We start from the raw sequence: 15,139 nt of genomic DNA on the forward strand, positions 1-15,139 counted from the left end.
GTTGAGGTTCAGAAAGAGACCCCAAAAGGTTGGCTCACAGACCAGTATCCTGAGATGTCTCAAAAGAATTTTCAGGCTTGAACCCATATCCAAATCAGGGGACAAAGTTTATTGGAATTGTAATAACAATTGAGGCAGGGTAAGTTCCAAAAGAACTTAGCAAAGAACCAAGAGCAAGAAGATAGGTTTATAGGCCAGTTAGACCAGAGCTTCATTTACTTAATTGCTAATTTTATGGCTTTCAGGTAGGTTTGAGGGATGGTCTATTTGCCATTGTCTCAGGAACTTGGTTGTCACTGAGCAACTGATTATCTGTCTGTCAGTCAGTAACATAAGATAATATAGGATAGTAGGACTATCCTAAGGCCAGGAGATTTTAGAATCATTGACAGACAGATTGTCAGAACAATAGCACTCTAGGGTCAGGGACCCTCATGATCACTATTATATCTTCCCTAAAGTGTAAGGAAAGAAATATTATATTCTTAGGCCAGAAAACTTTTACAATCATTGATGGACAGATTGTTAAAACAACAGCACACTAAGGTGTGTGCATGTGGGAACCTCCTTATTGCTGTTTCCCCTAGAAACTGTATCATCATTTTTCCTATCTTAAGCAATTTGAACCCCAAATTCATTTGGGTCAAAGGGATGGTGATTTCATCTTCTGGAGCTGCTTCATGTTGATAAGGGGTTCAGAGTTGCTCTGCCTAGTGGGATCCAGACTGAGTAAGGGAGGCAGGCAACTTGGAGATGGCAGCAGGCACATTTAGGGGGTGATTAGTGTCAGAATCAGTTAGCCCATGGTATTCAGGGTGAACAAATAGTTGGAAGTTCATAGCTTGGAGTCTGGAGGAAACAAATCTCATAAATAGGCTAAAAATGCGGGGACCAAATATGAATCAAACAAAGAATAAATCAAAGTGGAATTAGTTTGGGAGTTACTAGAGACAGTAATCAGGAACCCCACCCAGAGGAAGACTGGGGGGTAGATGAGACTACAATGAATTGCTCTCATCCAGACACCTTTTCTTAAGGTAAATACCAAAGAACATTTTCTCCAAATCCCTGTTTTTGTCTCCCCAGAGGAGTAGGTATAATGGGTAGAATAGCATGGCTTTATACACAGTGAAAGGAGTGCTCAGGTAGCTGAGGGTGCAAACATCATAATGTTTAAAAGGCATTAAGCATTGGGTAGAGAGGATGAGAGGAAGAGTGGAGATAATAATTAATCTTAAATGGGTTTGATCTTTAGAAAGAAAAAACTGAGCCTTCAGTCTTACAAGTGAAGGCTTTTCCCCAATTAGTAAAGTTGTCAATAAATACCAAAAGCAGTTTGAAGCCCCTGCTAGGGGACATATGTGTAAAATCTATCAGCTAGTCCTCCCCTAAATATGTACCCCTCCAACAAGTAGGCTTCAGGATGGGGAGGAGGGTTCAGCACCCTTTCAGAATTTACTTTGGCACAAACTGGGCCTGTTTAATTGTTTAAGCAATTAAATTAAATAATTTAATTGTTTAATTGACCAGTCAAAAGAGGTTTCACAAGAGATTGGAGAGCCTTGTTTCCCAAGTGAGTAGCTTGGTGTGAGCCATAGAGAAGCTTCCACTGGTTGGCCTCTGGGATTGGGGATGTTTGAAACCAGCAAAAAGTGAAAGGGTATACCCCCTTTCTTTAGCAAGAGCTTGTTCCTGGGAGCTACATGAGAGTGTAGGAGTTGGGGACTTAAAGGTGCCCTGGTCAGAAGCAAACAGGTAGCAGCACAGGCAGCCTGTTTCCCTTGGCCTGAAGTGAATCCCCTTCTGGGGATCCTTCTCAGAACATAACAGAAATGTCTCTAAGTCCATGGACAGCTTGTAATAATTGTAGAATTTCCCCTGCACATTTAATGGGGGGATTATTTATTTATTTTTGCTGTCAGAAGTCCCCTTTCTTTCCCTGTAGCCCCATGAGTACACAAAACATGAAAGGCACATTTGGAGTCAGGATAAATGTTCACTGTCAGTCCTTTCTCAATTCCAAAATGCCCTGAACCCAGTGGGGAATCAGAACTTCCAATGATTGGTCTAGGGGAACTTGGGGGCTTTCTCAATGAGAAGGGCCATGGCAGCTAAATCTAAGGCAGGAGGGTCACCCCAGAGATACCAAGTTTCTCTGAGCAGTAAATAAGCAAGAGGTCTGGAGTTGGGTCCCAGGGACTGAGTTGAGACCCCTAGGTGTAGAGGACTGAAACTATTGAGTCGATGCACTGAGGTCAGGACTGCCGAGCACTTGAAGCTAACTATTGATTGGACAATACTCTATGGGCATATGCTTGGAAAATAGTCCTTTCCACTCTCCGTGCTGGCTCAATGATTGGTGTATACAGAGGATTGTAGGAGGGACTAGGGGGTGGAGTAACACTAGCCAGAGTCACACTTGGGCGGTGGACGAGGGAGAAGTTGGTTGTGGAGATTCTGTTTCCATCCGGTTCAATCCTGTGTCTAAAGACCAAAAATAAAGGATTTTTGCTTATCCTGACTCCAGCTGATTCTGAGGTACCAGGGGTGCTAGCGCGGTTGTCACCCTAGGACCTGGCCCCACCTTCCATCAATGTACAGCATAAAAGGCTTTAGGTAGGGCTAAGACAGGGCAAGAGATTGGTTTAACTTTCAGGGTCTTAAAAGCTTTGGTCCGATCAGGGTCCCATCAGAGGGGAATTGTGTCAGGAAATAGAATCATGGAAGGGCTTGGCAATAATCAAAGTTAGGTATAAAATCCAGCCCTGCCCAGGAAAGTGCCCAGCTGTTTAAGGAAGGCTCAGGGAGTGATTGCTTCCTCTTCACTGAGAGCAAAAGGGAGGTGGGAGTTAATTCATGGCCCATATACTTATCTTAAAGCAATGTGGGCCTTTAGACAGAGGAACTTGTTAACCCTGGGTGGAGGAACTGGAAGTTAGGGGTTTGTATGGTTGCAGCCAGAGCAGCATGTCAGGTAAGGTTGCAGTCAAGATATCATCTACATACTGGATAGCGGGGTCTGTCCAAATACGTGGGAGTTAGCTCCATGTTATGGACATGACTGCCGATGCTAATTGGTGAGGGTTATGTTGCCTTGCATTTACCCTTCAAGCGCAAAAAGAAATTGTGAGTCTTGATGCAATCATATGTAAAATAAAGCATCTTTAAGACCTAAGGTAGAAAACCATTTTGTTCCCAAGGATACTCATACTGGGCTCAAGGCTTCTACTGACCATTTGCTCTGCTTATAGAAATTTGGTTGAAGAGGAAAAAGCAGGGACATGATTACAGTAGCATCAGAACAGGTCCTTCAGGCCTCAGCCTGAGAGCACATACATGGCAGGATGATGTGTCCTCAGCTCTGTTTGACAACTAATCATATAGCGATAATTCCACCTGATAGAGAGACTCGAGAATAATCAGGTGGGAAACAAAGAAACAGAAGTAGGAAACTGAGTTAGAAGAATCCAACCTTGAGCAGAGGCTAAGATTGTCCTCCCAGTTCTTGCCCAGAGAAGATTTCCATCTGTGACAGTTCAAGAAGGCATGCTCTCGAATGGTGGGTTACTGACTTAATGATCAGGTGAACGAATTCAAAAGTCAAAAGAATCTCAGTTACAGCCGCAAGAGATTTTATTTCCAGTAGCAAATTCTACTTACCACAGCTTAGAGCCAGATACATTATTTTTAAAAGCTTATCTGGACTTACGCACATAGATTTTGTGTAATATGCTTTATATTGTTAAACGTATCCTGGTGCAAAGGATCAATCATTAAACATTAAACAAACATAGCTTCTTAGTAAACACATTTCTTTTTTAGGAACTCTACATCCTAAACAGACTCATTTCTCAGGGCTGATGACCTAGCTTAACTTGATAGTTAAGAAAACTGGCAAGCTTAAAAATTAAGTGGTGTTGATAGAGACCCAGGGAAGGGGCTGAGCTTGCTGTTGCCCACCCCAACTATTCTTAGTGTTTTCATTGGCTGTGCTGTTTGCCACCTTTCCCATTCTGTGAAGGGGATAAAAATGTTGCACACTTCATACTTGGATGTGAACTGATAAGGCTTTCACCTTCTCCCTCTTGTTCCACTCAAAGTAATGATCAATTTTAGGTTTAACATGATGACTAAGTTAACAAGTAACTTAGTTAACTACGTTAGATTTTTCCTAAGTAATAGCCAAATACTCTTGCCTGTTATTTCCTTCTCTTTTTTTTTTTTTAAGCAAAAGTGAAAACATGTAATTCTATTACATTTACAAAGTATTATAAAATGGGATTAACAAGGCTAAATACATTTTCCACCTTCTTTTACTTGACAGGGCCCTCAGAATTCTAACTCTTTGATAACTCAAAAGTAGGCTATCTGTTACTAGAGTTTTTCAAGTAGCAGTGAACTGCTTTATTCTGTCCCCAAGCTGTTGAAGCTTTGGAAGTATTCAGAGAGGATTTCTCCTCTCTTAAATGTTTCCCTTTTGTTTTAGGGAGAAAAAAAGGCAATTCTTAAAACTGAGATAAAACAGATTTTAAAATTGACTTAACTTTAGCCTGTGAGATATCCTAAATTCTAATTAAATGTTCTAGACACACTGAATTGTTATTTGGTTATTTTTCAATTCACACAAACCATTGAGCCAGGAAAGGATTAAAATGCTTATGTTCCAACAACAGTTTGTAGTGCCAATTTTTACTGACAGATCCCTCAGAAGCCTCATTCTAGGTAACTCAAAAACAGGCTGTTTTCAGAGTCTTTAACCTAATAGTTTGCTACTTTTGGCTTCCTGAAGTTTCCAAACTCTTAAATCTTTTGTTAACACTATCAATGCAAACAGATTACAATTTACATATCCCTTTAATGGGCTTAGAGCTCCTTTAAAACTGCTTTGACATCATATCTCAAATAACAAATTTCATTGAACTGAGTGTATTCTCTTTCTCTCCCTCTCACCCTTTCATCTATCTGTCCCTGTTGCAGTCAGGGGGAAGGGAGAAGAAAGAGAAAGAACCTCTTTCCTTTTGTACTGTCCTCCTAGTCTTGGGGAAGCCTTAATTTAGTTGAATTTGCTTCCAAATTACTTTACATATTCTATTGGGCTTATATCCCAGAGAGATCTTAAAGGAGGGAAAGGGACTCACATATGCAAAAATGTTTGTAGCAGCCCTTTCAGTAGTGGCAAGAAACTGGAAACTGGGAGGATGCCCATCAGTTGGAAATGGCTGAATAAGTTATGGTAAATGAGTGTTATGGAATATTATTATTCTATAAGCAACAATCAGCATGATGATTTTAGAGAGGCCTGGGGAGACTTACATGAATTGAGGCTAAGCGAAGTGAGCAGAATGGAGATCATTGTACATGGTAACAACAAGACTATACGATTAATTCTGATGGATGTGGCTGTGGATCAGTGCCAATGATCTTGCGATAAAGAGAGCCATCTATACTCTGAGAGAGGTCTGTGGGAAATGAATGTGGAACACAACATAGTATTTTCACTTTTTATTGTTGTTTGCTTGCATTTTATTTTGTTTCTCTCTCTCTCTCTCTCTCTCTCTCTTTTTGTTTCATTTGATTTTGTGTGTGTGTATGGCAAGATAATTATATAAATATGTATGCATATATTGGATTTAAGATATATTTCTACCATGTTTAACATATATTAGGCTACTTTCTACCTAAGGGAGGGAGTGAGGAAGGGGGGCAGGAATCTGGAATATAAGGTTTTGCAAGGGCTAATGTTGAAGAATTGTCCATGCATATGTTTTGAAAAATAAAAGGATTTAATAAAGGAAAAAAAAATCACTTTACACACACATAGAAATCATTTATCTCAATATTGACATTGTTTGCTGGTCACATCTAAAAACCCATGTAAAGTTATCAAATGTGAAACAATTATATACAATATAGCAGTTTCATAAAGCATTTCTTTTATGTAAGCACTTTTGTAATCATGTGATTTTTCACAACAAATTTGTATAAAGTTCTCTCTACAGATAAGAAAAATGAGCTAAAATGTTATTTTAATTTTAATTGACTAACTTAATTTCTGTGGTCCCTAGCTTGGCCAGAGCTGAGGTCCACAGGAAAAAGTTAGGCTTTTTACCTTTTTAAGGCTTTTTCCCTTTTCCTTTTTAAGTCAAGGATGTTAACAGCATTCAACTGCAGTATAAAAGTTTTGGTCTTGTTGCTGGATGCATTTTAAATCTTTCTAGTGAACAAAATCGAGCTCACAGAACAAACCTGACAGTCATTCTGCATAGATATGCACACAGAAACAAAAATGATGTGAAAGAGACATTTGCCAGAAGCCATAAAATTTTTTTGCCAAAAGCCATCCCACAGTACCTTGTGTCCTTTGGCGTCCAGAGAAGGTGGAATTTCTGAATCAACACACACACACACACACACCCTTCCCTTCATCAGTAGAACAGAAAGTCAACCAACTATTTTCTATTTGGCCAGTTAAAGAGAAAAATCCCAAATGGGCAGAATCAATCACTTAAAAAAAAAAATCTCATTAGCTCAAATCCCATGATGATTGAATTTTTAATGAGCTTCATGCACAAATATATTGGATCCTCACAGTAAATCTGTGGTAACACAGAAAGCATCTTCATTCTCAGTATGTGCACAGTTTGAGCCATCAGCTCAGAGTGGTCCAGTGACTTGAGTCAAGTGCCAACAATTGAGATTGGAATTCGTTTCCTGTGAATCGGCATGCTGTCTACAGTATTTGAAAAATTATCTCCATTTTCAATTTTTCTCTATCACTTTCATTGTCTGCCCTTTCTGAGGATCTTTTTCAACTATTTTTTTCCTGTTACATTATCTGAGGTCATATTCTGAACATTAACACTATGTTTTTGTGTTTGTTTTTTGTGATAGTGTGGCCACTTTATAAATGGTAGGAAAAAAATCTATATCTGAAGAAATTCTATATTTTTAAAGATTGTTTTGTATATTAAACATTATTAAAAACAAAAAGATTAAAAAATCAATATTTGCAATTGATTTTTTTAATAGATTGGTCATTTAATACAACACTTGTCATTACTCAAAAGAAATATCTTTTTACTAGTATTTGACAAATAATTAATGCCCTTTTGACACTTTCAGTAGTATTCCTTGCTTAGTCAAATTACAGGTAGTCTGTTTTCTTCAGTTACTTTATCTATAAAATGAGCCTAATAATACAACTAAGTCCTAGGATTCTCATGAGGATATAATGAGACAGTATTTATACAGTGCATGACACACAGGAAATGCTGTATAAATGATCACTATTTTATTTGATTTTGAGTATTTTCTCCCCAATGCTGCTGTCCTTAAACCACTATTCTCACTAATTAGTGACCTAGTAAGGCACTAAAGTTTTCCAATTTTTCTACAAAATTTCTGGTAGATTGTCTGCCCCACAGTCTGTGGTCTCCATGAGAGCAGGTGTCCCTTGCATCTCTTTTTGTTCCTGCTGCTTAGCCTAGAACCTGACAGGTAGTGGAAATTTCCCAAATTCCCCACAATGGCTTCTTATAGGATCATAGATGATCACTGGAAGTCTGGACCTACAAGGCCATAGCGTGCAAGCCACTCATTTTATAAATGGGAAAACAAGATTCAGTGACTAGTCTAGGAAGCCACTGCCAAAAAATATCTGAAAAAGAATTCCAGGGCTCTTCCCCAAACCAAGCTTTTACTTCCTGGTAATCCCGAGAAGTCTCTTATAAGCACAACTCTCATGTCCCTGCCTTCTCCTCACTCACCTGGAGAGAAGCTCCTCAGGCCTTCTGGGCGCTGCATCTAAGGGACTTCTCTTTGTTCAAAATGAGCTCTCTGGGAGCTCAAAGGCCTAGGCATGGACATCAATTAGGGATGAAGGAGAGAAGGCTGAAATTTAGTTCTCCTTAGGGAATGGGGTGAGGATCCAGAGCTACTCCATTTTGAGATTCATCCCAATATATGCAAACATATGAGTCTGTGGTCACTCATTAGTGCTTATAATGTTAGGAACTCATGATAGGGTTTGCCACATCATCCTGTTGTACAACTTGTTCTGAGGAAGAGACAAATGCTCTTTCCCCAATGTGCTGTCTACTGAGATAGAGTCTTCTAATGCCATATCTGCATAAAAAGAGTTATTGGGTCTGAGCAGTCTCAAGCCTGATCAAGAGGGACCTTAATCTTGGTCCCTTCATCATAGAAAAACATTCTCATTCCACTTTCCAATATGTAGAAATAAAAGGGAGCTGGTAGTATAGTGGAGAGAGACATGGGCATAAAGTCAGGTGTGCCAGAGGTTAAAATTAAGCCTTGGAAAGTTACTAGCTGTATACCCCTTTGTAAGTAAATTAAACTCTTTGCCTCAGTTTCTTCAACTCTCAATGGGAGGGATAACAATGTCACCTAACTTGGCAGGTTAATATGTTAAATTGACACAATATTATTTTTTATCTTTATCTGGATGCAAACAGCACCTTTCTTCATCTTTTATTTTTAATGGGAGTATTTAGAACAGTGAAAATAATGTATTTGCTGGAACTTCTTCTTAAACAATATGGCATAGTACCTGGCAAAAAAACAGGTAAAAAGAAATATTTATGCTGGAATTTTAGGGTAAGATTAAGAAGAAAGATTAAGGACAAACTTCCTGTGTTAGGGATAACTAGGTACTTGGGGCTACAAATTGATGGCTGTAAAAAGAATATTCCAAATACTAGAACCATCCCAAAAAGGAACAGGTTATAAGGAAAAGTTGTCTGAGCAATTTTTAGAGCTTTGGCAGACAACATGAATTTGGACATGGAATTCATGTCCAGGTAGAGGTCAGATAAAATTACCTCTGAGATTATTTGTTTGAGATGCTTACATGCTGATTTGATCGTTGGCTTCAAGTTACCTAGAATTGGTAAAATACAGCTTCAGGTATCAGATACAGCTTACAGATACATCATCTTCCTACCATCCAATGCTGACATGTAGGAGGACCCTGTCATTTGGGCACAGGTAACCAGCACTTTTCCCTTTTTAAATGATATCCCAGCCAACCACTGCACTGTAGAGAATGAAGATATGCTTTTTGATTGCAGATTTAGTTATTAAGGGAAATGCCCTTATTTAGGGAGAGCAAGTTCCAAGTATTTTCCAACATGACCTCCTTGTGCAACTCCTGAGGATGATTCAAGAGGCTCCATTCCTTCTGACTGAATTCTACAGCCACATCCTTGAATGTCACCAACATCTAAATCACCAAAACTTATGAAATGTAGAGCTGAAAGATATTTGAGAATCAAAAATCCAGCTTTCTTCAATTTACAGGAGGAAACTAAAGCACAGAGAAGGGATTTGCCTAAAGGTCATACCATTTTTGAGTGTCAAAGTCAATACCTGAAACTAGAGTCATTAAAATCTTATTGAGTTTGACAATAGAATCTTACAGGATGAGTTGGAATAAAGCTGAGAAATGTTTTATTATTCCTTGCAGATTGAGGAAGAAAGTTTGTGTTTTATCTGTGAGGTACATGGATCTGTGGAGAAGAGAGTGATGGAAAATTGCTTCCTCAGCAGAACTGATTTAAGTCATATATTCTAAAAAAATTCTGCAAAGTCTTTGAGAGAAGCTGGCCAGCACAGCATTCTCTGGGAGAAAAAGTTTTATGTGATCATTCAAAGAGAATAAAATTAAAGAACAGATGTATTTTGTTTTCTGAGAAGCTGGAATAAAGTCTTATCTGATGAAAATATGAAGAGGATTCTGAAAAGACATTCATCAGAATCTGGACTGCACTAAGTGGTAGGAGACAATTTCCAGTGACATCAAGTAGAATTATCTGTTGTTATTTTGAGGGCTGAGGTCACTCTGGGGATGATGGGCAAAACAGCTCAAGCCTTTATTTAAATTGCATTCACTGTTTAAAGTATATATTCCTATTATTATTCTGTAAGAAATGACCAGTAGGATGAATACAGAGAGACTTGGAGAGACTTACATGAGCTGATGCTATGAAATGAGCAGAACCAGGAGATCATTATATGTGATGACCACGTATTTAAAATCAGCCAGAGTCAGGAATTCAGGGTAAGGGGAAAATCTCCCATCTTTATTTATTTATTTTGAGGTAAAGGGGGATTGTGATAGCAATATGGGCAGCTGCAACAGGAAGCCAGCCAGCAGAGGTGAAGAGGGATTGCAGGTGAAGGGTGATCGCAGGTAAAAGGAGATCACGATAGCAATGCGAGCAGCTGTGTCAAGAAACCAGCCAGCAGTCTCTCTTTCCGCTTCCCTTTTCCACTCCTCTGCCTCTACCCACCAAAATCATCATTTTATATATATATATATATATATATATATATTTCAGGACTTGCACAAAGAGTGGGTGGGGGCCATTCTTTCTCCAAGCATATATATTAATAGAGTATGGTCCAATTATTATTTAGCCTCACGTGCTTGGGACATCAGTGCATCAATTCAAGCCTCAGCCCATTACAATTATACACTTCAACAACAATGCTGTATGAGGACGTATTCTGATAGAAATGGATATCTTCGACAAATAGAAGATCTAATTCAGTTCCAGTTGATCAATAATGGTCAGAAGCAGCTACACCCAGAGAAAGAATACTGGGAAATGAGTGTAAACTGTTTGCATTTTTGTTTTTCTTCCCAGGTTATTTTTACCTTCTGAATCCAATTCTTCCTGTGCTACAAGAGAACTGTTCAGTTCTTCACACATATATTGTATCTAGGATATACTATAACATATTTAACATGTATAAGACTTCTTGCCATCTAGGGGAGGGGGTGGAGGGACGAAAGGGAAAAGTTGGAACAGAAGTGAGTACATGGGATAATGTTGTAAAAAAATTACCTAGGCATATGGTCTGTCAAAAAAAAAAATAAAGCATATATTCCTTAACTATAATATGTTTTGCAACTTGCTCCCAAATCTCTCTCCCCAACATTTGGTGCCAAATCTCATCAATTTGGTGGTTCAGTACAGTAAGCAGAACCTTTGAAACCCATCAATGGAGTCATTTTTCCTTTGCTTAAAAATTTCTGAAAGAGAGATCCCACCCTCACTTGAAGTAGACAACTCCACATCTGGGAAGCTAAAGTCCTTAGCAGGTTCTATTCTATTAGGAACCTACATCTTGTTAAAGAGTATCATAGATAATGAAGCAATATCAACACTGAACATATATGCACTGAATGGTATAGCATTCAAACTCATAGAAAAGTTAAGTGAGTTGCAAGAAGAAATGACAGAACTTTATTAGTGGGGGATCTCAATATCCCTTTATCAAAACTAAATAAATCTAACCATGAAATAAGCCAAAAAGAAGTTGAAGAGGTGAATAAAATTTTAGACAAGTTAAGTATGATAGACCTTTGGAGAAATTTTAATGGGAATAGAAAGAAATATACTTTTCCCGTAATGGTACATGGCACCTACATAAATTTGACCATGTGTTAGAGAATAAAAATATTTACAATCAAGTACAGAAAGGCAGAAATAGTAAATGCATCCTTTCCAAATCATGATGACTATGCAATATGAAATATGCAATATGCACTAAAGGGCCATCCAAAAACAGACTAAAAATTCATTGGAAACTAAATGATCTAATCCTAAAGAATGAGTACATCAAACAGGAAATCATAGAAACAATATTTTCATAAGAGAATGACAGACAAAAATGAGACAACATACCAAAACTTATGAGATGTAGCCAAAGTAGTTCTTAGGGGAAATTTTATATCTCTATATGCTTACATGAATGAAATAGAGAAAGAGAAGATCAATGAATTGGGCATGCAGCTAAAAGAGTTAGAAAAAGAACAAATTAAAAACCTTCAATTAAATGCCAAATTAGAAATTTGGAAAATCAAAGGAGAGATTAACAAAATTAAAAGTGAGAAAACTATTGAACTAATAAATAAAATTAAAAGTCGGTTTTATGAAAGGAAAACAAAAACACAACAAAATAGGTTAACCATGAGTTAATTTGATTAGAAAAAGGGAAGACAAAAACAAAATTACGAGTATAAAAAGTGAAAAGGGTGAACTTACCTTACCATCATTGAAAAGGAAATTAAAGAAATAATTAGGAGCTATTTTGGACAACTGTATGTCAATAAATCTGATACTGTAAGCTAAATAGATGAACCCATAACAAAAATATAGATTGCCCACATTAACCGAAGAGATATACTTTACTTAAAAAAAAAAAAGAATTAAAAAAAAAAGAAATACAAAAGAGAATATTGCCTTGTGGCAAGCAGAACATGAGGGAGGATTCAAAATATATAACAATTAGCACTTTATGACAGTATATATATATTATATATATATTAGTATAAGAAATTATATTCCTGCATGTCCATCTTTTCTTCCTTGTAAATGGTTTTGTTCATTGCTGTACATCTTTTTTACTTTATTCCTTTTTTACCTTTCAATTACCTTCACCTCCCCCAAGCAGGCTATAGTTAATATATAATATGTATGTTGATATATACATGCTACCAGCCCCCATATATACACACATACCCTCATTCTAACCTATTCTACTGATCACTACTCTATTTCTTACTCAGTACCAAATAATTGTGATGACCCCTTAGGTCTTGTGCACCTAGGCTACCTTTCTTTGCTTTTTTTTTTCCTATTAATTCCCTTGAAATTTTTAATCTTTTGTTCCTCCATGTGAATATTGCTATTATTTTTTCTTGGTATTTTGATTGGTATGGAACTGAATAGATTAATTTAGGTAGAATTGTCATTTTTATTATATTAATTTGGCCTACATATGAATACTTGATATTCTTTTAATTGTTTAGATCCAATCTTATTTGTGTGAAAAGTGGTTTATGTGTTCATAGAGTTTCTGGCTTTCTCTAGTCAGACTTCCAAATATTTTTAATTTTCTACAGTTATAGTCAATGATATTTCTCAATCTCTTGCTGGACATTGCTGGTAAAATATAAACATGCTGATGATTTATGTGAGTTTATTTTTTATGTTGCAACTTTGCTAAAGTTGTTCATTATTTCTGGTAGTTTTTTAGTTGATTCTCTAAATATACTGTGATTAAGTGTGATTTAACCCCTTCAATTCCTTTTTTCTTATAGCAAAAGCTAACATTTGTAGTACAAATTATGCTATAATTTGCTACAAGGTACAACTGTGGTACAATGTTGAATGATGGTAGTGATAAGGGGCAACTTTGGTTCACCTTTGATCTTACTGGGAATACTTCTAGCTTATCCCCTGATACATATAGTGCTTGCTGGTGGTTTTAAATAGATGGTTTAAATAAATCATTTAAAGGAAAACTGCACTTACTCCTATGTTTTCTAGTGTTTTTAATAGGAATGGGTGTTATATTGTGGCAAATGCCTTTTCTGCATCTATTGAGACATTGACATGATTTCTGTTTGGTTATTGATATGGTTAATTATGCTGATAGTTTTCCTGGTATTAAACCAACCCTGCATTCCTGATATAGATCCCACTTGGTCATAGGGTATTATCTTGGTGATAAGTTGCTGTAATTTCTTTGCTAATGTTCTATTTAAAATGTTTGCATCACATTCATTAGAAAAATAGTTTGTAATTTTCTTTCTCTGTTTTGGCCCTTCCTGATTTAGTTATCAGTGTCATAACTGTGTTCTAGAATTAATTTGGGTAGGACTCTTTTTTTCCTCCATTTCCTCAAATACTTTATATAGTATTGTAACTAATTATTCTTTATATGTCTCATAGAATTTACTTGTAAACCCATCTGGCCCTGCAGATTTTTTTCTTCAGGAGTTCATTAATAGCTTGTTCAATTTCTTCTTAAATGGGACTATAGGGAGGATTCTGGGAAGATCATATGTAGGATAGTAAATTTCAAGCTTTTCAGATTTCCCCAGCAAGTAGGACAATTTACTCCTCTAAAAAATTATGAATTATCATATGACTTGTTGACCCCCAACTGTCCTCTTTATGTATTTTAGAAATGAGACCTTTATCAAAAACACTGGCTGTAAAGTTTTCCCAGCTTTGTACTTCCATTTTAATCTTGTTTCTGTTGGTTTTGCTTGTGCAAAAACTTTTTAATTGAACATAACCAAACTTGTCCATTTTGTCTTTCATAATATTATCTAATTCTTTGATCATAACTTCCTCCCTTCTCCAAAGATCTGACAGGTGAACTACCCCAAGTTCTCCTAATTTGTTTATGGTATCATCCATTATGCCCAAATTATATATCCATTTTGATCTTATTTTGGTATGGGGTGTGAGATGTTGTACTATCCCAAGTTTCTGACATATTATTTTCCAGTTTTCCTAAAAAAAATTTGTCAAATGGTGAGTTCTTATTTCAGTAGCTAAAATTTGGGAGTTTATCAAATACTAGATTGCTACAGGCCCTGATCGTTGTGTCGTGCACATCTAATCTAGTCCAGTGATGTACCACTTAGCCAGTACCAAATTATAAAGCTGACTGCAGCTTTATAATATAGTTTTAGGTTTGGTACTGTTTAAGCTATCAGCCTTTGCATCATTTTTTTTTTTCATAAATTTCCTTGATATTCTTGATCTTTTGTTCTTCCAGATGTTATTTTTTCTACTTCTATAAAATGTTTTGATAGTTTATTGGTATGATACTGAACAAGAAGACCAAACTATGTAATATTCTCTTCCCTAAAATACAATGTTCTCTTGGGGCAGATTTCTTGGGGGGCTTCTCGGAGCAGCCTTTGTTTCAGTTTAAAGTAAAAATCACCTCAAAGTCAACCAGGAGTTAAAGTTCAAACTTTATTGTCTCTTCTAAAATCTTATCTACTTCACTTGAGGCTCGGCTAGTTTTCTGGAGGTCTTTTGGATCTTGGTTTCAGTGTTCTCTACAGGCCAGCCTGCCACTTCTCTGTCTTCCTTCATTCTGCCCAATTGAATCCTGGCTTCTCAATCTCCCAGGGTCTCTAGTGGGCTTGTCCTTTAGTGAGTTCCTCCTTATATATGCTCTCTTAAAGGTGTGAACTAAGTACATAAGCATTGTCTCTATCAATTCAAGGGACTTAGCACCTTGTTTCAAGTTCTGGCCCATAACAAAACTAGGCAGAATTATTAATTTTATTATATTAGCCCAGCCT

The 15,139-nt window shown here is 37.0% G+C and overlaps 1 protein-coding gene across 1 annotated transcript in view; it reads right to left on the bottom strand.

Annotated features, from left to right (window-relative positions):
* LOC127545921 (zinc finger protein OZF-like) overlaps positions 1-15,139 on the bottom strand; it is a 229,384-nt gene that overhangs the window by 159,934 nt on the left and 54,311 nt on the right. The gene's annotated exons all lie outside the window — the stretch shown is intronic.

This window comes from Antechinus flavipes, chromosome 1 (assembly GCF_016432865.1).
Source record: "Antechinus flavipes isolate AdamAnt ecotype Samford, QLD, Australia chromosome 1, AdamAnt_v2, whole genome shotgun sequence".
Classification (NCBI taxonomy): Eukaryota; Metazoa; Chordata; class Mammalia; order Dasyuromorphia; family Dasyuridae; genus Antechinus; species Antechinus flavipes.